The following is a 27,554-nucleotide window of genomic DNA, read 5'->3' on the forward strand; positions in this document are numbered from 1 at the left end:
TTGGCAGGGCCATGATGCTTTTGGTTTCCAGTATATTTTAGGACACAGTAGTGAGTGGATGAGAATGCTCTTGGATGAAAAGCATGTCAATTCTTTCTGCATATAACTGAATTTGTATGAAATACAGGTAGCTGGTGGCAAATTTTAGGAATACAATATGGGTGTGGGAAGATATTCAGGGATGACAAATATTTTCTACATAAACAACAGACTAGTGTTCGGGAATCTGCAGGTGGAAGGGGATGAGGGGGGATCGCTCCATCTTGTTGTTGGACACAGTTAAGGCCTTCGACAGGGTGGAGTGGCCCTTCCTTTGGACTGTTATGAGGGGTTATCGGTTCGGTGAAGTGTTCATGAAGTGGATGGAAATTTTGTATGGTTCCCCAAGGGCAGCAGTCTTGGTGAATGGGGTTCAGTCAGAGGGATTTCTGAGGGTCCCATGTCCCCCCACATCTTTGCTCTTTATGTTGAACCATTGGTAATAAGAATAAGAAATATGGAAACAATGGAGGGGTTTGGATGTCGGGGACAGGGGACAGAATATCACTTTTTGCAGATGATATCTTGCAATATATTCGAAATATGCAACAGGTATTAGAGAGTATTATAGAAGAAATAGAGGAGTTTGGAGAAAAATCTGGATTAAGCATAAATTGGTGTTACGCCTAGCGCTCCGGGTCCCCGCTCCTCCCCGGAGCGCTCACGGCGTCTTTCTCCCTGCAGCTCCCCGGTCAGTCCCGCTGACCGGGAGCGCTGCACTGTCATGGCCGTCGGGGATGCGATTCGCACAGCGGGACGCGCCCGCTCGCGAATCGCATCCCAGGTCACTTACCCGTCCCGGTCCCCTGCTGTCATGTGCTGGCGCGCGCGGCTCCGCTCTCTAGGGCGCGCGCGCGCCAGCTCTCTGAGACTTAAAGGGCCAGTGCACCAATGATTGGTGCCTGGCCCAATTAGCTTAATTGGCTTCCACCTGCTCCCTGGCTATATCTGATCTCCTCCCTTGCACTCCCTTGCCGGATCTTGTTGCCTTGTGCCAGTGAAAGCGTTTAGTGTGTCCAAAGCCTGTGTTACCTGAACTTCTGCTATCCATCCTGACTACGAACCTTGCCGCCTGCCCCCGACCTTCTGCTACGTCTGACCTTGCCTTTGCCTAGTCCTTCTGTCCCACGCCTTCTCAGCAGTCAGCGAGGTTGAGCCGTTGCTAGTGGATACGACCTGGTTGCTACTGCCGCAGCAAGACCATCCCGCTTTGCGGCGGGCTCTGGTGAAATCCAGTGGCCTCTTAGAACCGGTCCACTAGCACGGTCCACGCCAATCCCTCGCTGACACAGCGGATCCACAACCCGTAAGCCGAATCGTGACAATTGGAATAAAAATGTATTAATGCCATTGGATAGACAAATTTCTCACAGGAAATGGAACATAACAGGAGAAGGAGAAACATTTACCGTATTTGGGGATAACTGTCGGACGTAAAAAAAATATCCGGAACTAAATGTCTGGCCTACTTTGAGAAAGATTAAATCAAAAACTAAAATTTGGCTAGGCTTGCCACTTAGTATGGCAGATAGGATCAGTTTATTAAACGACAGTATTGCCACTAATTTTGTTCACCTTGTCTAATAGTCCAGGATGGTTGGGAGAACAAATCTTTAAAGGGGTACTCTGCCCCTGGCATCTTATCCCCTATCCAAAGGATAGGGGATAAGATGTCAGATCGCCACGGTCCCACTGCTGGGGACCCCGGGGATCGCTGCTGCGGCACCCCGCTAACATTACTGCACAGAGAGAGTTCGCTCTGTGCGTAATGACGGGCGATACCGGGGCCGGAGCAGCGTGACGTCATGGCTCCGCCCCTCATGACATCACGTCCCGTCCCCTTAATGCAAGTCTATGGCAGGGGGCGTGACGACCGCCACGCCCCCTTCCCATAGATTTGTATTGACGGGGGTGGGCCATGATGTCACGAGGGGCGGAGCGGTGACGTAACGATGCTCCGGCCCCTGTATTGCCCGTCATTACTTGCAGAGCGATGTCTGCGCAGTAATGATAGCGGGGTGCTGCAGCAGCGAACCCCGGGGTCCCCAGCAGCGGGACCCCGGCGATCTGACATCTTATCGATAAGATGTCTAGGGGCAGAGTACCCCTTTAAAGAAATTGAAGCCATGGAAAGAGAACTTGTCTGGATTGGTAAAAAACCAAGAATGACACTAGGTTATCTATGTAAGAAACTGAAGAAAGGAGGACTAGCTATACCAGATTTCAGGTTGTATTATATAGCAGCGCAATCGAGAAATGTAAAAAGATGGAAGGAGACAGATTCCTTTGCGAATATGATAAAGGGAAAAAAGGATGTGTGTGAGGATATGGGAGAGTTTCTAGAATCAAAGTTGAATGGTAAGTAGCCCATAGCAGAGATGGTGGGCAGAGTTTGGGCACAAATGAAAAAAGTTATGAAGGTGGAAGGTTCATTAGAATGCACAAGATTATTTAATAATATGAAATTTAAAGAATTGGAGGCACAAGAGTGGAGGTTTTGGGATAAATATAATCTAAAATATGTTGCACAATTTTTTGAAGGTGGGAGACTCAGGCCATTTGAGGATCTGAGTGCAGAGTATAAAATTCCAAATAATAGGATGGCGTTATTTAGATATGCACAATTAAGGGAAGCAGTGAAAAAAATAGATAAGAAAGAGGAATTAATAATTCACGAGTGTTCGATAATGAGGGTTTTAAGGGAAGGCACTAATAAAAAAAGCCCTTTAAGGATTTCTGGTTCGAGGTAATAAGGATGACGGAGGAAAGGCTAGAGTTAGAAGAAGGAGATAAATTAATAACCTAGTTAATAGGAGGAGGGAGATCGGAAGGAGGATGGATGGACAAGGTCTTAAAGAGGATGGTCGTGAAAATGAAAGGAGGTGATGGTGAATGGCGTGACAGGGGTGAAAATTTAGAGAAATTGGTAAATTAGGGAAAGAAGAGGTTTTTATTGATTTATGACGGGTCAGACAGGTCAGACGGGTCAGACGGGGGGGGGGGGGTGTTTATAACTTTTCTATAATGTGATAAGATATTGATGCTGGCAATTACTGTATTTATCGGGGTATACTACGCACCGGCCTATAACACGCACCCTCATTTTACCAAGGATATTTGGGTAAAAAAAGTTTTTTACCCAAATATCCTTGGTAAAATGAGGGTGCGTGTGTGTGCATGTGTATACCCCGATACACTGTTTCTGACCCCGCAGAAGCCCCCAGGAAAGGCAGGGGGAGAGAGGCCGTCGCTGCCCGCTTCTCTCCCCCTGCCTTTCCTGGGGTCTAGAGCCCTGCTGCCGCTGCTTCTCTTCCCCTGGCTATCGGCACCGCTGCCCCTTCTCTCCCCCTGGCTATCGGTAAAGGGGCAGCGGCATCCATTGCCGGCGCCGCTGCCCCATTGCCTCCCCCATCCCCGGTTGTATAGTTACCTGTTGCCGGGGTCGGGTCCGCGCTGCTTCTGGCCTCCGGTGTGGTGTCCCCTGCGTCGTTGCTATGCGCTGCACGGTGCGGCGCAATGACGAGTGACGTCATTGCGTCTCGCAGCTTCTCTCCCCCTGGCTATCGGCGCCGGCAATGGGGCAGCAGCACCGATAGCCAGGGGGAGAGAAGGGGCAGAGGCACCAATAGCCAGGGGGAGAGAAGCGGCGGCAGCAGGGCTCTAGACCCCAGGACAGGCAGAGGCAGAGAAGCGGGCAGCGACGGCAGGTCTCTGCACCTGCAAAAGCCGCTGCAGTTCATTGATTCAAAGCGCCCGGCTTATTGGCGTATAACACGCAGATAGACTTTAGGCAAAAAATTTTAGCCTAAAAAATGCGTGTTATACGCTGATAAATACGGTATGTGATGAGTTAACAACTGTTGTAATTGAAATATAAAGGGAAAATAAAATAAAAGTTTATGAAAAAGGAAGAAAAAAAAAAAAACAACAGACTAGGTAGTCTGAAATATCAAGTCATGAGATCTTTTATTAAAGGGGTACTCCGGTGGAAAAATCTTAATCCTTTCAGTACTTTTTAGCAACTGTTTGCTACAGTGGAAAATCTTTATTTTTTTCATTTATTTTTTTGTCTTGTCCACAGTGCTCTCTGCTGACACCTGATGCCCGTATCAGGAACTGTCCAGAGAAAATCCTAATAGCAAACCTATGCTACTCTGGACAGCTCCTGACATGGACAGAGGTGTCAACAGAGAGCACTGTGGACAACACAAAAAAACTAATTCAAAAAGTAAAGAATTTCCTCTGTAGCATACAGCTGCTAAATGGTAATAAAAGGATTAAGATTTTTTAATAGAAGTAATTTAGAGATCTGTTTAACTTTCTTGTACCAGTTCATTCTAAGGCTTTGACATTGACAGCATATTTTTAAGACAGGCCATCAATATCAGATAATTGGAGCCCTGACTCCTGGTAGCCCCACTGATCAGCTAAATGAAGGGGCTTTGGTGTTCAGGGGTGTGTTACCCCTGCCTTAGAGGGAATGTATCACCTAGATTTTTTTTCCACTGATTAGAGCCGGATAATGAAACTTATTAAAAAATAAATTTTTTATCGATTTTTATTTTCTGGTTGTAATTTTTTTTCAATAAAATTTTATGTACACTATAATGGGGAAAGCCATCTTGTCTGAGCAGTTTTTAACAGCATTAACAGATGTTCTTTTCAGCAAGCTCCATGGACATACAGTAGGCAACAATAGACAGGGGCTTTACCATTGACATTAATAGGAAATGTTGACCTTTGCAAAGGTCAGAGGAAGGGGGAGGTTGAGCTGTGAGCGTCATCTATGGTCCTTGCTATATACTGGTGTCACCTTTCATTACAATTCTGTAGACATGATCTTCCATAGCCTCCTCCTTATTATCACAGACAGAACACAAAGGGGGGAATTTATCAAAGGATTTAGACTGGTTTTTCCCATCTAAAATTGTCGCACAGAAAGTCACAGTCTAAATATGTGACTTTTTCTTAAGAGGATTTTTTGTACAATGGATTTTTTTGATGGAAAAATGCATTGGTGCTGAATTTATCAATTGCGATTTTTCAGCCAAAATTCGCATCAGGCGAAAATACGCTGAAATGTCAGACCATGCTGAAGCAGGTTTAAATACAGTCTAAACCGTAGATCCCGAAGTCTGCACGCAGAAATCATCAAGAGCCATGCGACTTTTGATAAATTAGGCTCACAATAGACCTGCCTAACGCTCTGTAGTTTGGTCTATATTGATGCGGGAAATAGACAGCTTTGATAAATCATCCCTAAAGTCTCTGCTTAGTCTCAGTTTTAGGCCTAGTGGCAAGACTAAAAACTGAAAGATTTCAGGATTATTTTTTTAATATAGATCAGTATTTCCCAAAACTACAACTCCCCGCATGCAATCTGATTGTTTGCTATGGGCAAATGCTCCACTCTTCCTCTACACCGGTTTTGATAAATTTCCCTCAATATGTTTTACTTAGAAACTGATGCATTGTTTTAGTCAAGTTTTTAATGACATATTTCTTTAAAATTATATACAGTGAAACCTCTTTGAAAAGACCTTCTCAAAGAAAATGCATACAATGCATAATGTATGGGGGACTGCAAATCTGTCACACAAAATCTGGTCTGGATAATTGGCTGGTCTTCTTGATGAGGTGGTGTTCTGAAAAGGTTACACCATATATTTATTTTAATTTAATCAGTATGTTAATTATCTGCAAAACTTGTAATGTCCAAAGAATAAAATCTGCCATCTAGGTATTGTGAAGCCAACCAGTGGATGCCCGTAACTCAATGGTTATTTTGCTATTGCCTCGTATTATTATTACTTTCATACAATCTCTATACAATGGTCACATTGTGTGTACATTTTTTGAGTGATTAAATTCTGTCGGCTGATGGTGATGGTATGTGAGCTGAGTTAGCATGTATATGCAGGCTGTGCGTGAGATAGAGAAATATGTATTGACTGATTGCTATCTCAGTAACATGCTTGTGGATGTAAATCAGGCATGATGGTTATTATGTTAGTGACATTTCAATAGTTTAATAATATGCTACATATTCATCAGACATCACACATAAGTGTGCCTGTGCATTTTATCCATGTCTTAAGAAATACACTCTATATATCCTGACATCCAATGTGATCTTTGTTTATTTCTTTTTCATCAATAGGAAGCTTAGTAGGGAGCTATATCTTGGATTGGCTTCTTTACTTCCACATCTTGACCTCTGCACTTTCATCCATACCTTTCTTTACATTAAAATAAACTAGCCGCACTGGTACAACCTGATATCTGTCCGGGATTGAAATGTAAATTTTAGCTAGTAGTTTATGTTGTATTGAGATAAATGGAAAGGAAGAGAGGACCAACAAGTGCTGTGCCCTCTTCTGTGTAGGGAAGTGCTGGCAAGAGTCAGGACTGGGAGGGCCATATTGACACTTCTGATAAGTAGGAAAATGTGTTAGTTTCTTGCTTCTTTTATTAGGTCCAGAAATAATGAAAAACCAGGTAGGATAAAAAGTCACTGACACAACATACATATGAGTATAAACACATGAACTTTATCAAACCATGATTAAAAAAAGCACAAAAAGAAGTTAAATTGAGTACAGAAAAAAAAAAGAAAGAAAGAAAGCAAAAAGGCAGGCAGAAATTCAAAGTTCATACAATTACAATGATATTGATAAAAAGAACATTGCAGAATATCCAAAAACATCTAATGTTTCAACCAGTTAAGGACGCAGGGCGTACAGGTATGCCCCCATTCCCGAATCCTTAAGGACTCAGGGCATACCTGTACATCCTGAATCCAGTTACTGGGGTTTAAACCATTCTCCTGTGCGGAGAATGCTTCAACACTTTGGGTCCCAATTGCTATCAGCAGCCAGGACCCAGGGTTAATGCCAGGCACTGCCGATCGGGCCGATGCCAATCATTAACCCTTTAGACTTCACAATCAAAGTTGATTTCAGAATCTAAAGGGAAAGTAAAACTATCCTGGAAGCTCAGTGGAGCTGATTGGGACTATCGCAAAAGAATTGCGATGTCCCGATCAGCTTACTGGACGACAGGAGGGTCCTCACCTGCCTCCTTGTTGTCCGTACGTCGATCTACTGCTCCAAGCCTGCTATGCAGGCTTGAGCAGCAGAGCGCCGATAACACTGATCAATGCTATGCTATGGCATAGAAGTGATCAGTGTATGCAGTCAAAAGATTGCATGGTATAGCCCCCTGTACAGGGGCTAAAAAAAAAAAAAAGTTAAAAATATGTTAAAAAAAAAAAAAAAAAAGAAAGAATAAATGTGAATAAGCCCCGTCCCCTAATAAAAGTTTGAATCACCCCCCTTCCCTATTTTTTTAATAAAATAATGTAATAAAAAAAATGTGGTACTGCTGTCTGTGTAAATGTCTAAACTATTAAAATATAAGGTCAGCTAAACCGTACGGTCGATGGTGTACACATAAAAAATAAAGTCCAAAATTGTGCATTTTTGGTCACTTGATATACCATAAAAATAATAAAAAGCAATCAAAAAGTCCAATCAAAACAAAAATGGTACCGATAAAAACTACAGACCACAGCGTAAAAAATAAGCCCTCATATAGCCCCGTATGTGGAAAAAAAAAAAAAGTTATAGGGTTCAGAAGATGACAGTTTTAAACATACTAATTTTGGTGCATGTAGTTATAATTTTTTTTAAAGTAGTAAAATAAATAAAACCTACATATATTGTATATCCCTGTAACCCTATGGACCTACAGAATAAAGATATAGTGTAATTTTTACCGAAAAGTGCACTGCGTAGAAACGGAAGCCCTAAAAAGTTGCAAAATTGCATTTTTCTTTCATTTCACCCCACAAATATTTTTTTTTTGTTTCGCCGCAGATTATGTTTTAAAATAAGTAATGTCATTACAAAGTAAAATTGGTGATGCAAAAAAACAAGCCCTTAAAAGGGGTTCTCCGCTGCCCTGCTTCTGCAGCTCCGCTCCCCAGCGTCCGGAAGTTTATTGTTCCGAACGGCTGTGTGCAGGCTTCTGTGTTCAGGGCCGCCCCTCGTGACGTCACGCCCGCTCCCTCGTGACGTCACGAGGGGCGGCCCTGAACACGGAAGCCTGCACACAGCCGTTTGGAACAATACACTTCTGGACAGCAGGGGAGCGGAGAACCTCTTTAAATGGGTCTGTAGGTACAAAATTTAACGCATTATGATTTTTAGAAGATGAGGAGGAAAAAAAGAAAGTGCAAACATTTTTTTGAGTCCTTAAGGTGAAAATGGGTGAGTCCTTAAGAGGTTAAAATATAAAGTATATACCTTAAATAACATAAATAGCTAAAGGAGTGTGTTGGGTTGCATAAACATGCATAGACCACACAGCAAGTGCAATATAACCATATATCAGCAAAGGAAATTATAATGTTGGAAAAAAGCCTAACATAGAAGCACCAAGGGAAATCCACCAAATCCAATGTGCGTTCCAGTAGAAATGCTTTGTCCAGGGGTAGCTGACTATAGTACAATAGGAGGTGTACACATATCTACAGGCCAAAAGGAGCAAAAGTGACGTTCCTGAGTCCAATTCTAGCAATCAGAATAAAACCCTGGATCAACAACTTTTCTCCAGTTACCGGGGTGTTGTGCAGGAGATTGCTGGGTGTCCCAGCTGTAAGACCACATGCGACCAGACACCTTTGGATAGGTAATTGGTAGTTGCCCCACAGTACTCCATTTAGAGGCATAACTCCTATTTTTCCATCCACTGACCCATATGAGGACTTATACTTTTTTTTTTTTAGTTTTCCGTATAAGGGGCTGGGTGAGGGCTAGTTTTGACATTTTTGATTACGGGAGGGGCTTATTTATATTTTTTCTGTGCAATGGCATAGAACCAATCAGTACCATCAGCAATTTAATTGTACTGCCTGCCTAACGGCAGACTATGCAGGGGGATCCATAGAGAGCAGCACAAAGAAGTGTAAGAGACCTCTAGCCCCCATCAAACCCCTACGATCATGCTGTGGGTGGTCCCAAGAGTGTCCCCAAAGCCCTTCAACTGGTTTAGATAGCAGCCGGTACCTACATCTAAAAAGTGAGTACAATTACACCATGCGCCCTCTAGGGATTAATGCTGTATACACATGATAACCATTGTGTCTGTTCCATGTGGTGCTCCCCTTAGCATGGTGTAACCTGATTTTGCATGAAGTTTATGTGTTGATCTATTCTATGTGGCATGTAAAACCTGATGGTGATCATGTTATTTGGGGTTTTGTTTTGGATTCATGTTTTAGCTTGTATGAATGGCAGTCACACAAAAGATGTACACCCTTAATTTGTCAATATCAATAAGAAAGCCTTGTAATTCCTGCTGCACTGTCACACCCAGGAGAATTGGGCTGTCAGTGAATGTCACACATGGGCTGGGAGTGGGGCTGCTAATGTCAGGGAAGACACAATCTGCAATGTCACAGTCCCCGTATCATAACACGTATTACTGCAGTGCAATGACCAGCTGCATCAGGTGACATTGTAGTCTCTTTGTGCGTGACATGGACAGGACACGTTGGTTGGAGTTGTTTTTACGCTATCTTCTTTTCTATATGTAAAGATCAGACTGTTGCAAAAACATAAGTCTAATAGTTTTACTGTATTGTTATTGACGGGTATGTGAGGAATCTGGAACCTTGTCGCCAGGATCCTCCATGCCTAGTAGCACTATTTTTATCACGTAAAGGTCCACACAGTGATAAATATCTGGTGTCAGTTGAGATACAGGTAGACTTTACTTAGCACACATACCTCGTATATTGTAGATAGAAGCTACCTGCATATCCTGATACACTACATGTATTTTATATTCTGCTTCTATCATAAAAGAGGAATTATGATACTTAAAAAGAGTAGCTCTCACCATCCGTTTTTTTTTCTGTCCCTGCCTATTGCCCATCTATCCGTAACTTCCTCCCTGCCTTTAAATTTTTTTAAATTATATTAAAATGGCTTATTGTCTGCCTGGTAGTGTGCTCACTACCAGGCAGACTTCCCCAGCAAGCACCACGTCACTGATGCCTGCTGGGGCCGACACTTCTGCCCTTAGTTCACTATACAGAGTGCCTCCAGCTTTTTCACCACTACAACTCCCAGCTTGCCCTGACATCTACTGGCTGTCAGGGCATGCTGGGAGTTGTAGTGGTGAAACAGCTGGAGGCACCCTGTGGTGAAAACAATAACTTTGTGCAGAGCAGCAGCGGCTGCGCTTCCCCCCCCCCATACCTCTAGTGCATAGCGGCGGTGGCGGCAGTGGGTATATGCTGGGAGGGGGGGGCCAGCATGTCAAGCAGCGGCGGTGTGAGTTGAAACACTTGACAGCGGCGCTCCCCCGAAACCCCCCCCCCCAATACCTCTAGTGCAGAGCGGCGGCGTGTAGACGCTGGGAGGCGGGGCCGGCGTGTCAAGCCAGGGAGCCAATGCGCTCTCAGCGCTCGCTCCCCCCTGTCTGATTGACAGGCAGGGAGCGAGCGCAGGCAGAATGAATTAGGACTGATGCCCAGCCAGCATCAGTCCGAATTCAGGCGTGACATCACGCCAGCCTGCAGCCGGCCACTAGGAGGGAGACCCTTAGTGGCCGGTTTTCAACAGTAAAATAAACTATTTTAATGAAAAAAAATTTTTATAGGTTTATATTAGAGATATGTTGTAGTACATAAGTACTACAACATATTAAAAAAAAAGTTTGGTGACAGTGCCCATTTAACAACGTATTCCCTATCCACAGAATAGGGGATATGTGTCTGATGGCAGGGGGTCCGACCGGTGGGACGCCCGCAATCTCCTGCCCAGCACCCCGGCTCTTCTCATGTACAGAGCTGCCACCACGGAGCTGTGGTTGACACATTCGCTCCATGCATCTCTATAGGAGAGGCAGAGATACAGTGCTCATGTTTCTCTGGCTCTCTCTAAAGATGCATGGAGGGGGCGTGTTGGCCACCGCTCCGTGCACGGAACGATGCCCGCTCCATGCATGGGGATAGCCGGGCAGGATATCAAGAGGGGTCGCAGCGATTGACCCCTGAGATCAGAAATTTGTCCCCTATCCTGTGGAAAGGTGATAAATTGTTAGGTACCAGAGTTCCCCTTTAATACATCAATGCTGTTTTTAAGCATCTGTCGTTGCCCGCTATTAAATATTAAATGGACTTTTAGAACAAGGAGATGGAAAAGGACATGAAAATGGAGCAGGTATTGGCCTGGTATTCCAATACTATAAGGACCAGCACCCCCCCCCCCCCAAACAATCCACCCACTATAGTCAATTCTGACATCCATTTATTCATAGGATGCTAGTGATGGATGTTATGTTATTCATACAATTTCTCCAGTGGCATTATAGAGGATACTTGTGATATAGATGCTGCTAGGAGCTACATTTAATAAAGCTACGTTCACAGGTGAAGGGGTATAAGTCGACATACTACCAAAATGATGTATATTGATGTATATTGTGCTATACTCCTGCCAGGTTCCTTGAGTTCAATGGACCAAACATATTCTACCAGTAACTACATTCAGTCCATTTGCTAGTATATAATATAACATTTTTGTTGTGTGCAACAATATATACTTAAAAATGGACAGAACGTAGTACTTACTAGTAGATACAGTTGGCCTGTTGAACTCAATAGACCTGCTGCAGTATACATCAGCATAGAGTTCTGCCAGTATGCTGACAAATACCTTGAACAGAGGCCACTTTCCAGATATAAATGCAGCCTAGCTTTTATGGTGGCACAGTTGAAACTAGCGAATCATTGTAATATTTGTCCAGGGTAATTGTGTTCATCAAGGAATTCATATAAGAAGCCTTCTAGCCTTGGGCCATCTCAATCTCATTACAATGAATTGTGGTGAGCCACGGGGGTGCGATGTGAGGTGTATGGGGCATTTTGTAGCCCAAGGGCAGATGGTCTTAACCCCTAAATGTTCATGATGCCAGGGCGTGGTTTTACCAAGAACCACCTGAATGGTAGCACTGCTAGTCCTAGTTTAGGCAGGGCAAATAAGAGTCCAAGGCCAGGTTAGGGTTAACAGTAGCTTTACTGAGGTAGACAGATGGTACAGTCTTTACAGCTAGGCCAGGATCCCAGAGAGATGAACAGTAACACAGGGGACCTCACAGCTTGATGGGACTTGAAGTAACTTTCACAGACTAGAAAAGCCTATAGAACTATAATAGACTTGAATTGAATGAAGATAGTGACAGTAGACTGAGATGACTGACTTGTGGCTGTAATTTAGGCTTGAGGCCTCCAGATGTGGTGGACACTGGCTCTGAGACGTCTGGACTGGACTTGACCTCAGCAGAAAATGAGAGCAAAAGAGGCAGATTGCAGCTTCTCCGCTCCTTATAAAAGAGGCTGAGCAAGGAGCCCATAGGCTAGCTGTGGGTCATTTGGTCACCTGGTGCTCTCTGGGTAACAAAACATGTGACTTAAACTTTTACTTCTCAGACACTGGTGTGCGATGCCTTCCACATGAAGTGGTACTAACCTGCCAGAGCAGTTACTCACTGACCGATACTGAACTGACTGGAATTTTTCTGAATTCTGAACACCATGTAGTATAATAAGCCATGCACCTGTAAGCTCATCACATGACAGGCAAGCCAACAGTGACAGTTCTCTTTAACCCCTTTCCAACACCATGATTTTTGAAGGCTGCATCTTTGTTTTCATCCCTAACTTCCAAGAGCCATGCCTTTTTTTTTTTTTTACATGTAAATGTATATATTTTTTTATGATACCATGTTATGATACCATGTTTACTATGTACTAAAAAAAACCAAAACTATATGGAGGAATAACCAGCCTACTATATTCTGCAAGCAGTGTGGTTATATTGGTGCAAAATTTTATACTACTCTTAACCCCTTAAGGCTGGAGGGCATACCTGTACGCCCCCGTTTCAGAGTTCTTAAGTCCTGAAATTTTTAGCGGTACAATTTTTGTATTGATCAGACTTTTTGATCGCTTTTTATTCATTTTTTCATGATATAAAAAGTGACCAAAAATACACTATTTTGGACTTTGGAATTTTTTTGCGCGTACGCCATTGACCATGCGGTTTTATTAACCATATATTTTTATAATTTGGACATTTCTGCACGCAGCGATACCACATATGTTAATTTTTATTCAATTTGTATTTATTTTTTAAATGGGAAAAGGGGGGGGGGGTGATTCAAACTTTTATTAAGGAAGGGGTTAAATGATCTTTATTAACTTTTTTTTGCAGTGTTATAGCTCCCATAGGCGGCTATAACACTGCACACACTGATCTTTTACATTGATCAATGGTTTCTCATAGGAAACCACTGATCAATGATTCTGCCGCTTGACTGCTCATGCCTGGATCTCAGGCACTGAGCAGTTATTCGGCGATCGGATACCAGGAGGCAAGGTAAGGGACCCTTCTGTTTCACAGCTGTTTGGGATGTCCAAACAGCCCCCTGAGCTAACCGGCATTGTATTACTTTCACTTTAGACGCGGCGTTCAACTTTGAACGCCGCGTCTAAATGGTTAATAGCGCACGGCACCGCGATCAGTGCTGCGCGCTATTAGCCACGGGTCCGGGCTGGGCCCGACCCACTATGACGCAGGGTTACAGGTACGCCTGTGGGAATTTCGGTGCTCACCGCTAGCCGATCGGGGACCAGACCGGGAGGCATTCTAAATCATTCAGCAGGCATCCCGGCACATTGCCGAGGGGGGTTCTGAGACCAGTCAATTCGGACCGGCGATCTACGGCGATTCCGGGTCATACAGGTCTCCGGTGACCTGGAAAATAAGGGGGATCGGGGCTTTCCAAGACACCCACGATCCCCCTGAAGAGATAGGAGTGAGGTGGCAGGGGTGCCACCCTTCCTATTCCTGCTATTGGTCGGTCAGAAGTGACTGACCAGTGGCAGATCAGGGCGGGGGGGATTAAAGTTCGATTCCCCCGCTCTGCCCACCCACTGTAGTCCGGGCAGAACATGGGAACTGGCGGTGACCGAAGCTGGAGGTCACTTACCAGCAGTGGGCAGTGATCGGCGGCGGGCGGCCATGACGTGTGGCTCCCTGGTTCAGTGATCCTACGGAAGCAGGTGAGTTGTTGCCTAGCAACATCTGGAGGGCTACAGTTTGGAGACCACTATGCAGTGCTTATGGCCCCTGAATCCCATTCCAAACAAATTCTCTCTCCAAAAGCTCAATGGGGCTCCTTCTCTTCTGAGCATTGTAGTGTGCCAGCAGAGAAATTGATGCCTACACATGGGGTATTTCCATACTCAGAAGAAATGGGGTTCCAAATTTTATGGGGCATTTTCTCCTATTACCACTTTTAAAAATGTGAAATTTGAAGAAAAAACTGCATTTTTGTGAAAAAAGAATAATTTTCATTTACACATTCAACTTTAACGAAAAGTCGTCAAACACCTGTGGGGTGTTAAGGCTCACTGGACCACTTGTTACGTTCCTTGAGGGGTGTAGTTTGCAAAATGGTATGCCATGTGGTTTTTTTTTTTGTTTGCTGTTCTGGCACCATATGGGCTTCCTAAATGTGACATGCCCCCAAAAACCATTTCAGCAAAATCCACTCTCCAAAATCCCATTGTCGCTCCTTCTCTTCTGAGCCCTCTAGTGCACCCACAGAACACTTGACACACACATATGAGGTATTTCCTTACTCGAGAGAAATGGGGTTACAAATTTTGGGGGGATTTCTCTCCTTTTAGCCCTTGGAAAAATGCAAAAATTGGGTCTACAAGATCATGCAAGTGTAAAAAATGAAGATTTAGAATTTTCTCCTTCACTTTGCTGCTATTCCTGTGAAACACCTAAAATCTTAACATCATTTTGAATACTTTGGGGGGTGCAGTTTTTATAATGGGGTGATTTATGGGGTATCACTAACATGAAGGCCCCTCAAATCCACTTCAAACTGAACTGGTCCCTGAAAAATTCCGATTTTTAAATTTTTCATGAAAAATTGTAAAATTGCTGCTGAAGCCCTCTAAAATTTTCTAGAAATATTGTATATGTGAATCAATATATAATTTATTTGGAATATGTCACGAAAAAAAACGATCTCAGAATCAGAATAAACTGAAAAAGAACCCCAGAGTTATTAATGCATAAAGTGACAGTGGTCAGAATTGCAAAAAAGGGCTCAATCCTTAGGAGTACTATGGTGCTTTTTTTGATTAACCCTCTGTGCCCAGGCTGCAAAATAAAACAAATCAAACTTTAACTCACCTGCCTACGTTCCTCCGTTGCTCCGATGTCGGTGTCCCCTTCTCCGGCCCCTGTCTTCTTCCGCTTCCTGCGGGTCGGTGATACCGGCCACAGCAATGTCCCGCTGCGGCTGGTGATACGCTGAGAGCAGCGTGACTCACTGACCCGCGAGAAGTGGAAGAAGACAGGGACCGGACAACGGGACACCGACATCGGAGAAACGGGGAATGTAGGCAGGTGAGTTAAAGGGGTACTCCTGTGGAAAACGTTTGTTTGTTTGTTTGTTTTTTAAATCAACTGGTGCCAGAAAGTTAAACAGATTGGTAAATTACTTCTATTAAAAAATCTTAATCCTTCCAGTATTTTTTAGGGGCTAAATACTACAGAGGAAATGCTTTTCTTTTTGGATTTCTCTGATGTCACAACCACAGTGCTCTCTGCTGACCTCTGCTGTCCATTTTAGGAACTGTCCAGAGTAGGAGAAAATCCCCATAGCAAACATATGCTGCTCGGGACAGTTTATAAAATGGACAGCAGAGGTCAGCAGAGAGCACCGCGGTCATGACATCAGAGAAATCTAAAAAGTAAAGCATTTCCTCTGTAGTATACAGCCCCATAAAAGTACTGGAAGGATTAAGATTTTTTAATAGAAGTAATTTACAAATTTGCTTAACTTTCTAGCACCAGTTGATTTAAAAAATATATAAAAACCTTTCCATGGGAGTACCCCTTTGAAGTTTGTTTTGTTTCATTTTGCAGCCCGGGCACAGAGGGTTAATTAAAAAAAAAAGCACCATAGTGCTCCTTTAAGGTGAAAAAGGGCTCAGTCCTTAAGGGGTTAAAAATACTTTTATTTTTCAGATTACCGCTTGTTTTTCTGGGGCGAGCTTAAATTTTTTGTGGCATTCTGGGGAGACTTTTTGATCACTTTTCAACAAAGAGACATTCTGGCATGGTTCTCTTTTTTTTTTTTTTTATTCTTCTGGCATTTAGGAAGTTTAATTTAGATTATGAATGCGAAAGCACAGGCCATACCAATACATTGTTGACCCTTGAGATCATGAAGCCCTAGGGCACAGAGGGGGAGGGGGATACCTGCACACGTTGGCTGGTCTTCCTCCACCCTCAAGAACCTGTACAGCCACTCCAGTCATGTGAACACGTCTGACCTGGAGCACGACAGGCCTGTGACTATTAACCTTTCAATTGACCTCATACCACTGTCCTAGTGCTGATCCTGAAGATGGCCAATGACAAAACACCACAAATCCTGGCTTGACTGATCATAAGTTCTCATAATTCTATTAGTTTAAATGAGTACTTTTGTGTGACATTGACCCATATTCACACACAGCATATGCATTGCAGGAATTTCTGCCACTGAAATATTTATTCCATGCATGTGAATGGGATTTTTAAAGCCACATGCACAAGGATTTCTGCAAAACCTATTCACATGAATGGGACACTTGCAAAAATTCCTGCAACAAATCTGCCATGTTTGAACTGCTTATTCCCACATTCTATTTCTATACTATGAGGCCTTGAGAGTGCCAGCTATTATTTATTAGAAGGATGGTGATGGTGCTGTCCTATGCTTCACATATTAGCCACTTTTTGTATAGAAACATTTAAAGGATTATATATATATATATATATATATATATATATATATATATATATATATATATATATATATATATACACACACACACTTACATACATTGACCCCTCGACATACGATGGCCCCGACATACGATAATTTCAACATGCGATGGCCTCTCAGAGCCGACCCGAATATAAGCCGAGGCCCCTAATTTTACCCCAAAAACCCAGGAAAAGTTATTGACTCGACTATAAGCCTAGGGTGGGAAATACATCATCCCCCCATGTAATCAGCCAGACCCCTGTCATCATCCCCCCCCCTCCTTCATCATCACCGCCTGTCAATCCCTTCATCAGTGGTCTTCAACCTGCGGACTTCCAGATGTTGCAAAACTACACCTCCCAGCATGCCCGGGTTGTAGTTTTGAAACCTCTGGAGGTCCACAGGTTGAAGACCACTGCGGCCTTCTTCATCATCCAGCCCCCCCCCCCCCCCCCCACCTTTTGTTTTGTACTCACCTCCCCTCGGCGGGATGTTAGGGTGAGCTGGTCAGGGCCATCTATGCTGCAGGGACCGTCCGGTGGGGAGGATTAGTCGTTGTGGGCTGTCCATTTCCACCGGGGGGCCTCTTCTCCGCGCTTCGGGCCCGGCCCCGGACTAGTGACATTGCCTTGACGACGACGCACAGGGACGTTCATGCGCAACATCCCTGTGCATTGTCATCAAGGCAATGTCACTAGTCCTGGGCCGGGCCCGAAGCGCGGAGAAGAAGCCCCCGGTGAAAATGGTGAAAGGTCCCTGCAGCATAGATGGCCCGGACCAGCTCACCCCAACTTCCCGCAAAACAATACAAAAGGGGGGGGGGGAGGCTGGATGATGACTAGATGATGACGAAGGCCCCAGGGGTCTTCAACCTGCAGACCTCCAGAGGTTTCAAAACTACAACACCCAGCATGCCCGGGCATGCTGGGAGTTGGAGTTTTGCAACAGCTGGAGGTCTGCAGGTTGAAGACCACTGATGAAGGGATTGAGAGGCGGAGAGTTCACTCGAGTATAAGCCGAGGGGGGCGTTTTCAGCACGAAAAATCGTGCTGAAAAACTCGGCTTATACTTAGTTGCCCATAGCAACCAATCAGATCGCTTCCTTTATTTTTCAGAGAACTTTTTTTTTTTATGAAAGAAGCGATCTGATTGGCTGATATGGGCAACAGCATCAATCTTCCTCTGCACAGGTTTTGATAACTTTCCCCTATTATGTGTGACACCAAGCCTCTAGAAAATGCCATACTCGCCACCTGGCCTTTTTTTTTTTTTTTCCTTCTTTTTACCATAAATGCTGCAACCAAAGATTTTCATCCTCTAGTGGCGCCGTATGTGAATGTAACTTTGCAAGAGGGAAGTTTTTTTGTGCAGTTTTTCTTCAGGCCAATAAAATGCCAAGCCAAATTGACGAATCTGTGTCTGTTGGTGGCCTAAGGCTGTTGTAAGACAATTTATACTCCCATACTACAGACTCTACATCCAGACATCCAGCATTCCACTATTGCAGCCTAAAGTGCCCCCAAAACAGCTGTCCTGATGGGAAACCCCCTTAGGCTATGTTCACATTGTGAAAAAAAATCTGTAAAAAATCTGAGATGGAATTCAAGGCATATCTAATTTACATCCAGGTAACAGGAAGGGGGGGGGTCAAGTCCTGGGGGAAAAAAGTGAGGGAACTCATCCACGACGAGCTGGTCCTGAAGGACTACTGCTAATGGGAACAGTGGGGGAGAATTATCATTCAATATAGACATTATTTTCCATCTATCATTGGCGCTGTAATGGCGCAGTCATGTCATATTAGCGACATTTGTGCGACTTTTATAGTAGACGTTTCCTAAGTTTTTGAGTAGCAGTACACCTATTTCCGATTTAGGGTGCATTCACACCACGTTTTTGCAATACAGTTCCCGTATAAGTTTTCAGTGTGAAAACCGTACGGAACCGTATTGAAAACCGTATGTATTGACTCTCCATTGAAAACCTTATGCCAGAAGATGCATCAGGTTGTGTCAGTTTTGCATCCTGTAAGGTTTGTCAGTTTTTTTCCCGTACCCAAAACCGTAGCCTACACATTTTTTGGTCCAGGTGAAAAACGGTATCAAACCGTATACTTATTTTTTAACATGGGAGTCAATGAGGACCGTACAGAACTGTATGTGCATACGATTCCATCAGTGAAATCCCGAACAGCTTACAGGACCAGTTGGAGGGCCCCTACCTGCCTCCTCGCTGTCCGATTGCCGAATGACTGCTCAGTACCTGAGATCCAGGCATGAGCAGTCAAGCGGCAGAATCATCGATGACAGGTTTCCTATAAGAAACCACTGATCAATGTAATAGATCAGTGTGTGCAGTGTTATAGGTCCCTATGGGAGCTTTAACACTGCAAAAAAAAAGTGAAAAAAAAAAAAAGTGAATAAAAGATCATTTAACCCCTTTCCCTATTAAAAGTTTGAATCACCCCCCTTTTCCCATAAAAAAAAAGTGTAAATAAAAATAAACATATATGGTATCACCGTGTGTGGAAATGTCCGAATAATAAAAATATATTGTTAATTAAACCGCACGGTCAATGGCGTGCGCGCAAAAAATAAGTTGTATCAATGCAAAAATGGTACCGCTAAAAACTTTAGATCACGGCGCAAAAAAATGAGCCCTCATACCGCCCCATACGCAGAAAAATAAAAAAGTTATAGGGGTCAGAAGATGACAATTTTAAACGTATAAATTTTCCTGCATCTAGTTATGATTTTTTCCAGAAGTTCGACAAAATCAAACCTATATAAGTAGGGTATCATTTTAATCGTATGGACCTACAGAATAAAGATAAGGTGTCATTTTTACTGAAAAATGTACTATGTAGAAACAGAAGCCCCAAAAAGTTACAAAATGGCGTTTTTTTTTTCAATTTTGTCTCACGATTTTTTTTCCGTTTCCCCATAGATTTTTGGGTAAAATGACTGATGTAATTACAAAGTAGAGTTGGTGGCACAAAAAATAAGCCATCATATGGATTTTTAGGTGCATAATTGAAAGAGTTATGATTTTTTAAAGGTAAGGAGCAAAAAACGAAAATGCAAAAACGGTAAAAACGCTGAGTCCTTAAGGGGTTAAATAAAGTTCTTTTTTTTATTACTGAATTTCCAAAAAATAAAAGAAACAGCATTGTGCAAACCGGATGTAATCGTACTCACATACGGTTCAATACGGTTACCATAGAACTCCATTTTAAAATAACCGTATACAGGTTGGATATGGCTTTTGACCGGGACACAAAACCGTAGTAGACTGCGGCTTGGTGGACCGTTAAAAATCGTATAACCCTGTAAATGATGCAAAACGTACACAACCTGATGCTACGGTTGGCATACGGTTTACAATGAAATGTCTATATATACGGTTTGCAATACGTTTTTTCAATGAAACCGGATACGGCAACTGTATTGCAAAAACGAGATGTGAATGCAGCCTGACAGGAAAAACGGCGGTAAAAAAAAAAAAAAGAGTAGGGTACACTTTGAATGATAAATCTCCCCCAGTGTTCCTGCTGTGGATTAAGTGCAGGTACTCAATTCCCAAGCGTTTTTGCAGGACTTGAGCCCTGGGTACAGGTGACGACTGTCTATAGTATGTGTCCCATTGTTGTCAATGAGCATACACAGCACAGTTCACACTATACACCGGAGAAGTGACATGTTCTGTGCATAAACCAGACGGAAAACGCATGGGACTGATTTGCTTGGACAAAACCACAGCAATAAAAGGGAGTGAGCTACACTGCAGACGGTGTACCACAGATGGAAGCCGTGTGAACATAGCCCTGTGTTTTTCCCCCACCTCCCGCTTCTTTCCTGTATGGGCTGCACACTATGCTGGGACTGTGAGGCACAATGCGGTTATACGGAGGGTGTAGCCGCCCGCACCTGGACCGTGTGGGGAGCAGAGGACAGGAGGCGGCTGAGGAGAGTCCCTGATAAGAGCGCGGAGAAGGGGGAGGAGCCGGGGCGGGGCCAGGACAGCGGCTGCTAGGCCAGTTCTCGGGATCGGTGTGAGCTGCGGGAGTGGCTGTCACTTGTCACCGCTCTGTCACCACCGGGTACAGGTGAGATGGCTGCGGCAGGCTGCTAGCTCTATGGACGTGCACTGGACACCGCTCTACCCGTGAGAGCAGGTACGTGTGACTGTGTGCTGCCCGGTACCTGGCCGGTATTCCTCTATGATATTACTAGGTAAACCCTTCACCTGCCTCTCCCCTCACAGGATACAACCTATACACTAGAATAAGATCTCTGCTTGCTGTTTCTGAACGGGGACTACCTGTACTGGTCATGTGACACAGGTGCCCAGCAGACAGTATAGTATACAATGGCTAAGCTTGTCATTGACCTATGACTAAACTGTTTACTGTGTATTTACCAAACTGGGAACCTCCAGATGTTGCAAAACTACAATACCCAGCATGCCCGGACAGCCAACGGCTGTCCGGGCATGCTGGGTATTGTAGTTTTGCAACATCTGTGGAGACTGCTGATGTATACACAATATTGACTGTGTGTAGATTGTGCCTGGATGGGTCATTCTGTACAATGGTCAATAGAAATTGTTACTGCCCTGATGCCCACCAGCAGGTACAGCAGGGGCACTGTATAAAGCAGGTATCAGGGGTGCTGTGGGCACCTGGGAAAGAGAGCCCTGTCAGCGACTCTCCTATCAATAGGGCAATTATTTTAAAGTGTACCTGTCGCTTTAAAAAAAAAACTTGACATGTCAGATGTGCCAAAAGTTTTAATCGGTCAGGGTCTGAGTGTTCAGACCCCGACCAAGTGTTAGAACAAGTACAGTTGTGGGTGGGTTCACACCACGTTTTCAGCCATACGGGACCACATACTGCTGGGGGGAGCTAAAACCAGGCGCTCCCGTATCCCTGCCTGTATGTAATTCATTTCAATGAGCCGACCGGAGTAAATTGCTGCCCCGTATGCGCTTTTCCCAACTACGGGGGTCCACTACGGTTTTAGGTCCGGTGGGAAAACCGCATATGGGGCAAAAATGAGCCGACCGGAGTCACCGTTTTACTCCGGTCGGCTCATTGAAATGAATTACATACAGGGAGGGATACGGGAGCACCCGATTTTAGCTCCACCCAGCAGTATGCGGTCCCGTATGGATGAAAACGTGACAATCCCATAGACTTCCATTGTAAGGTTGTCTCGCTAACCACGCTCTTCTCCCAGCTAGTTCCAGCCGTCAGTCGAGGTCTGAACACTCACAACATGTCAAAGGTTTTTTTTTAAAGTGGCATTGTCCCAAAAACATTTCACTTGTGACATGTTTGAAAATATTCCACCTTTTGAGGCTAAAATCTGGTTTTGAGAATAAATCAGTCCCAGTCCAGACCCTAAATTGAGAGGTGACCAACCAGGTGGTGGTCGGAAGTCTCCTAGAGCAGTAGTCTGGGTATGCTGGGAGTTGTAGTTTTGCTACATCTGGAGGGTCACAGAAGTGAGACCACTGCCCTAAAGAATGAATAGAGCAGAGGCCGAGCATGTACTGTAATCTGCTACTTCATTCACATGACCTCCATTCTTATGATCAGTAGGGGTCCCAGAAGTTGAACCCCCACAATTAGCTAGCCATTTCCTGTCCTGTAAGTAGGGGATAACTTTTATTTTTTGGGCTGACCCCTTTAAAAAGGACCGATCACATCTCTGTATATATAAAACCGCCAGCATCAGTTAAAGGGGTACTCCCATGGAAAACTTTTTTTTTTTTTGTAAATTACTTCTAGAGATGAGCGAACTTACAGTAAATTCGATTCGTCACGAACTTCTCAGCTCGGCAGTTGATGACTTTTCCTGCATAAATTAGTTCAGCTTTCAGGTGCTCCCGTGGGCTGGAAAAGGTGGATACATTCCTAGGAGACTCTTTCCTAGGACTGTATCCACCTTTTCCAGCCCACCGGAGCACCGGAAAGCTGAACTAATTTATGCAGGAAAAGTCAGCAACCGCCGAGCCGAGAAGTTCGTGACGAATCGAATTTACTGTAAGTTCGCTCATCTCTAATTACTTCTATTAAAAAATCTTAATCCTTCCAGTACTTATTAGCTGCTGAACACTACAGAGGAAATTATTTTCTTTTTGGAACACAGAGCTCTGTGCTGACATCATGACCACAGTGCTCTCTGCTGACATCTCTGTCCATTTTATGAACTGTCCAGAGTAGGAGAAAATCTCCATAGCAAACATATGCTGCTCTGGACAGTTCCTAAAATGGACAGAGATGTCAGGAGAGAGCACTGTGGTCATGATGTCAGCAGAGAGCTCTGTGTTCCAAAAAGAAAAGAATTTCCTCTGTAGTATTCAGCAGCTAATAAGTACTGGAAGGATTAAGATTTTTTAATAGAAGTAATTTACAAATCTGTTTAACTTTCTGGCACCAGATAAAAAAAAAAAAAAAAAAAAGTTTTCCACCGGAGTACCCCTTTAAAGGCGTGTTTATATCTGATCTTCACAAGGAGTTAGACAAAACATTTACATGTATGTAAATTGTGGCCATAATCTGTGTCCCAATGTTTTTTTTGGGAATGTGCGATAGCTGGTGTAAACTACAGCGCAGATTTTTTTTCTGTCGCAAATTTGAAATCCACTTTGGCGGTTGGCTGGATGCGGATAAGTCGAGGACTAAATTGGTTCCGTGTGGCAAAATCTATGGCGTAGAAAGTTGTCGTGATAATCTGCAGCAGAAACCTAAGGATAAACCTCTTTTTTTGTTTTTCTGCAGCAAGTTTGCAATGTATTTTACTGTCCCTGTTCCTCCACTATGATTTCCAATAGGATCAAGAGCCAGGACAGACTCCACAAGTAGTGAGCAGAACCGTCCGCAGAGGGAATACAGGTACCCAAGACTCTGCAGTTGCTTCTGCTGTCCTTGGTCCTTGATCCTCTTAGAAATTAGTACAGAGGGGTGAAAAATCGCACAAGAGCATAAAAGCTGTCATATTGTGAGATTACACTGCTCACTGTTCACATTGGATGGACAGTAACAGCCGTTCAGGATCTTAGTGGATGAATGGGGGTGGCCTTAAAAACCACCTTATATGTTCAGGATAGAATTAAAGGGGAACTCCGGTGGGGGGGAAAAAATGTTTTCAAATCAACTGATGCAAGAAAGTTAAACAGATTTGTAAATCACTTCTATTTACAAATCTTAACCCTTCTAGTACTTATCGGCTGCTGTATATTGCAGATTCTACTTTTCTGTGACGACAGTGCTCTCTGCTGATACCTCTGTCCAGAGCAGGAGAGGTTTTCAATGGGGATATGATTCTAATCCAGACAGTTCCTGACACGGACAGGGGTGTCAGCAGAGAGCACTGTGGTCAGACAGAAAATAAATTCACAAATGTCTGTTTTGTACAGCAGCTAATAAGTACTGGAAGGATTGAGCTTTTTTTAATAGAAGTAATTTACAAATCTGTTTAACTTTCAGGCACCAGTTGATTTGAAAACAATTGTTTTCTACTTGTTTCCACCAGAGTTCCCCTTTAAGAGAATAGATCAAGACTTCAAAAGAAATAAAGGAATTCACCGGACCAGGATAGAATCAACGGAGGTACAAGATGCAACGCGTTTCGCTGCACATGCGCAGCTTCCTGAGGAAGCTGCGCATGCGTTGCGAAACGCGTTGCATCTTGGATTATAAAGTGTTCACTCCGATGGTCTTGTATCTCCATTGTTTCTATCCTGTCAGCGCTGGTGAGTTCCTGAATTCCTTTTGAAGTCTTGATCTATTCTCTACGTTTACATCAGAAAGCCTGCAGAGGGGATAGCTGCTTCCCATACAAACGCTCTCCATTATTGTATATGCAGGTGCACAACCGAAGTTGGTAAGAGACTACCTATTCCCCTCCCCCTTCACTGGATTACTGGTGATACTCCACATGGAGCGCCTTTGTTTCTCTTTTCAGCATAGAATAAAAGGGGTACTCCCGTGGAAAACTTTTTTTTTTTTTTTAAATCAGCTGGTGTCAGAATTAAACAGATTTTTAAATCACTTCTATACATTTTTTTTTAATCCTTCCAGTACTTTTTAGGGGCTGTATACTAAAGAGAAATCCAAAAATGAAATGTTTCCTGTGATGTCATGACCACAGTGCTCTCTGCTGACCTCTGCTGTCCATTTTAGGAACTGTCCAGAGCAGCATATGTTTGCTATGGGGATTTTCTCCTGCTCTGGACAGTTCCTAAAATGGACAGCAGAGGTCAGCAGAGAGCACTGTGGTCAGGACATCAGAGGAAATGCATTTCTTTTTTGGATTTCTCTTAAGTATACAGCCCCTAAAAAGTACTGGAAGGATTAAGATTTTTTTTACTTTCTGGCACCAGTTGGTAAAGTTTTCTACGGGATTACCCCTTTAAGGTATGCTGGGAGTTGGTGCACATGGGAACCTGACAGATCCTCTTTAATGTATGATTTATTCAGGGAGGTTCCTACGCACAGTGGATACTTTACAGAACCTAATAGACAGCTATCAAGCTTGTAAAGCAAGTGCTAATGGTGCTGTGGCAGAAATGGTTAATAGGACAGTATACAGTGCTTGTTTGTTTTCCTCTGTAAACATTGTCCCAAGGTCCCTGGTCCTTTCAGAAGAGAATGGAGCCTGTGATAGGGCTGTGGACAGCTGCTGGCAGCTCTGAGGGCTGCTCTATGCTAACTTCTCTTTATTCCGCTATATTACAGGCTAGACAAAAACGTTTACCCTGGATTTATAAATATTGTCACATGTTGTTGTTGTTTTTAGCAGTAGGTTTTTTGCATTGTAAATACCAGGTTTTTCTTCCTGTTTTTTCTCTTTATCATAAGAGATGGCGTTTTAGAGCAGGATTGAGTGTGTTTGGCCTAGGACTTGCAGCCCTCCGCATCCCTTTGGTATGTCAGGAATGGGACGGTATTGTGGGATGTAACATGATACAGAGATACCTTGACATGCTAAGCCCACACAGACACCCACACAGACACACAGGGATCTGTTGCACTGACATTTGTGCACTCCAGTATATAACATACACTGCTCAAAAAAATAAAGGGAACACTTAACACAATGTAACTCCAAGTCAATCACACTTCTGTGAAATCACACTGTCCACTCAGGAAGCAACACTGATTGACAATCAATTTCACATGCTGTTGTGCAAATGGAACAGACAACAGGTGGAAATTATAGGCAATGAGCAAGACACCCCTAATAAAGGAGTGGTTCTGCAGGTTGTGACCACAGACCACTTCTTAGTTCCTATGATTTCTGGCTGATGTTTTGGTCACTTTTGAATGTTGGCAGTGCTTTCACTCAAGTGGTAGTATGACACAGAGTCTACAACGCACACAAGTGGCTCGGGTAGTGCAGCGCATCCAGGATGGCACATCAATGCGAGCTGTGGCAAGAAGGTTTGCTGTGTCTGTCAGCGTAGTGTCCAGAGCATGGAGGCGCTACCAGGAGACAGACCAGTACATCAGGAGACGTGGAGGAGTCCATAGGAAGGCAACAACCCAGCTGCAGGACCACTACCTCCACCTTTGTGCAAGGAGGAGCAGGAGGAGCACTGCCAGAGTCCTGCAAAATGACCTCCAGCAGACTACAAATGTGCATGTGTCCACTCAAATGGTCAGAAACAGACTCCATGAGGGTGGTATGAGGGCCCGACATCCACAGGTGGCGGTTGTGCTTACAGCCCAACACCCGTGCATGACGTTTGGCATTTGCCAGAGACTGGTGCCCTGTGCTCTTCACAGATGAAAGCAGGTTCACACTGAGCACATGTGACAGATGTGACAGAGTCTGGAGATGCCGTGGAGAACGTTCTGCTGCTTGCAACATCCTCCAGCATGACCGGTTTGGTGGTGAGTCAGTAATGGTGTGGGGTGGCATTTCTTTGGGGGGCCGCACAGCCCTTCTTGTGCTTGCCAGAGGTAGCCTGACTGCCATTAGGTACAGAGATCCTCAGACCCCTTGTGAGAACATATGCTGTGCCACACACACTACTGAGCCTCATTTTGACTTGTTTTAGCCTCTTAAGGACCCAGGGTGTACCTGTACGCCCTTAGTTCACTCCCTTTCGTGGCCCCGCGTTATAGCGGGTTGGGCCCATCCTCTAACAACAGCCCTCATACTGCAGAAAAATAAAAAGTTATAGGGGTCAGAAGATGACAATTTTAAACGTATACATTTTTGGGCATTTAGTTATGATTTTTTTTCCAGAAGTACGACAAAATCAAACCTATACAAGTAGGGTATCATTTTAATCGTATGGACCTACAGAATAAAGAAAAGGTGTCATTTTTACCGAAAAATTACTGTGTAGAAACAGAAGCCCCCAAAAGTTACAAAATGGCATTTTTTTCTTAAATTTTGTCACACAATGATTTTTTTCCCCATTTCGCCATAGATTTTTTAGTAAAATGATTGATGGCATTACAAAGTAGAATTGGTGGCGCAAAAAATAAGCCATCATATGGCTTTTTAGGTGCAAAATTTAAAGAATTATGATTTTGTAAAGGTAAGAAGTGTGACTCCATATCCAGACCTCCATGGGTTGATAAATTT

The 27,554-nt window shown here is 43.8% G+C and overlaps 1 protein-coding gene across 14 annotated transcripts in view; it reads left to right on the plus strand.

Annotated features, from left to right (window-relative positions):
- The window catches only part of PLEKHA6 (pleckstrin homology domain containing A6), a 185,671-nt gene that overhangs the window by 59,918 nt on the left and 98,199 nt on the right, over positions 1-27,554 (plus strand). The window contains exon 1 of one of the 14 annotated variants that reach the window (XM_056558107.1): positions 20,968-21,124. The exons of the other annotated variants lie outside the window; for them this stretch is intronic. The gene's annotated coding sequence lies outside the window, so the exon portion shown is untranslated. Of the gene's footprint in view, positions 1-20,967; positions 21,125-27,554 lie in introns of those variants that run through there. 14 annotated transcript variants of the gene reach the window in all.

This window comes from Hyla sarda, chromosome 2, assembly GCF_029499605.1.
Source record: "Hyla sarda isolate aHylSar1 chromosome 2, aHylSar1.hap1, whole genome shotgun sequence".
NCBI classification, from domain to species: domain Eukaryota; kingdom Metazoa; phylum Chordata; class Amphibia; order Anura; family Hylidae; genus Hyla; species Hyla sarda.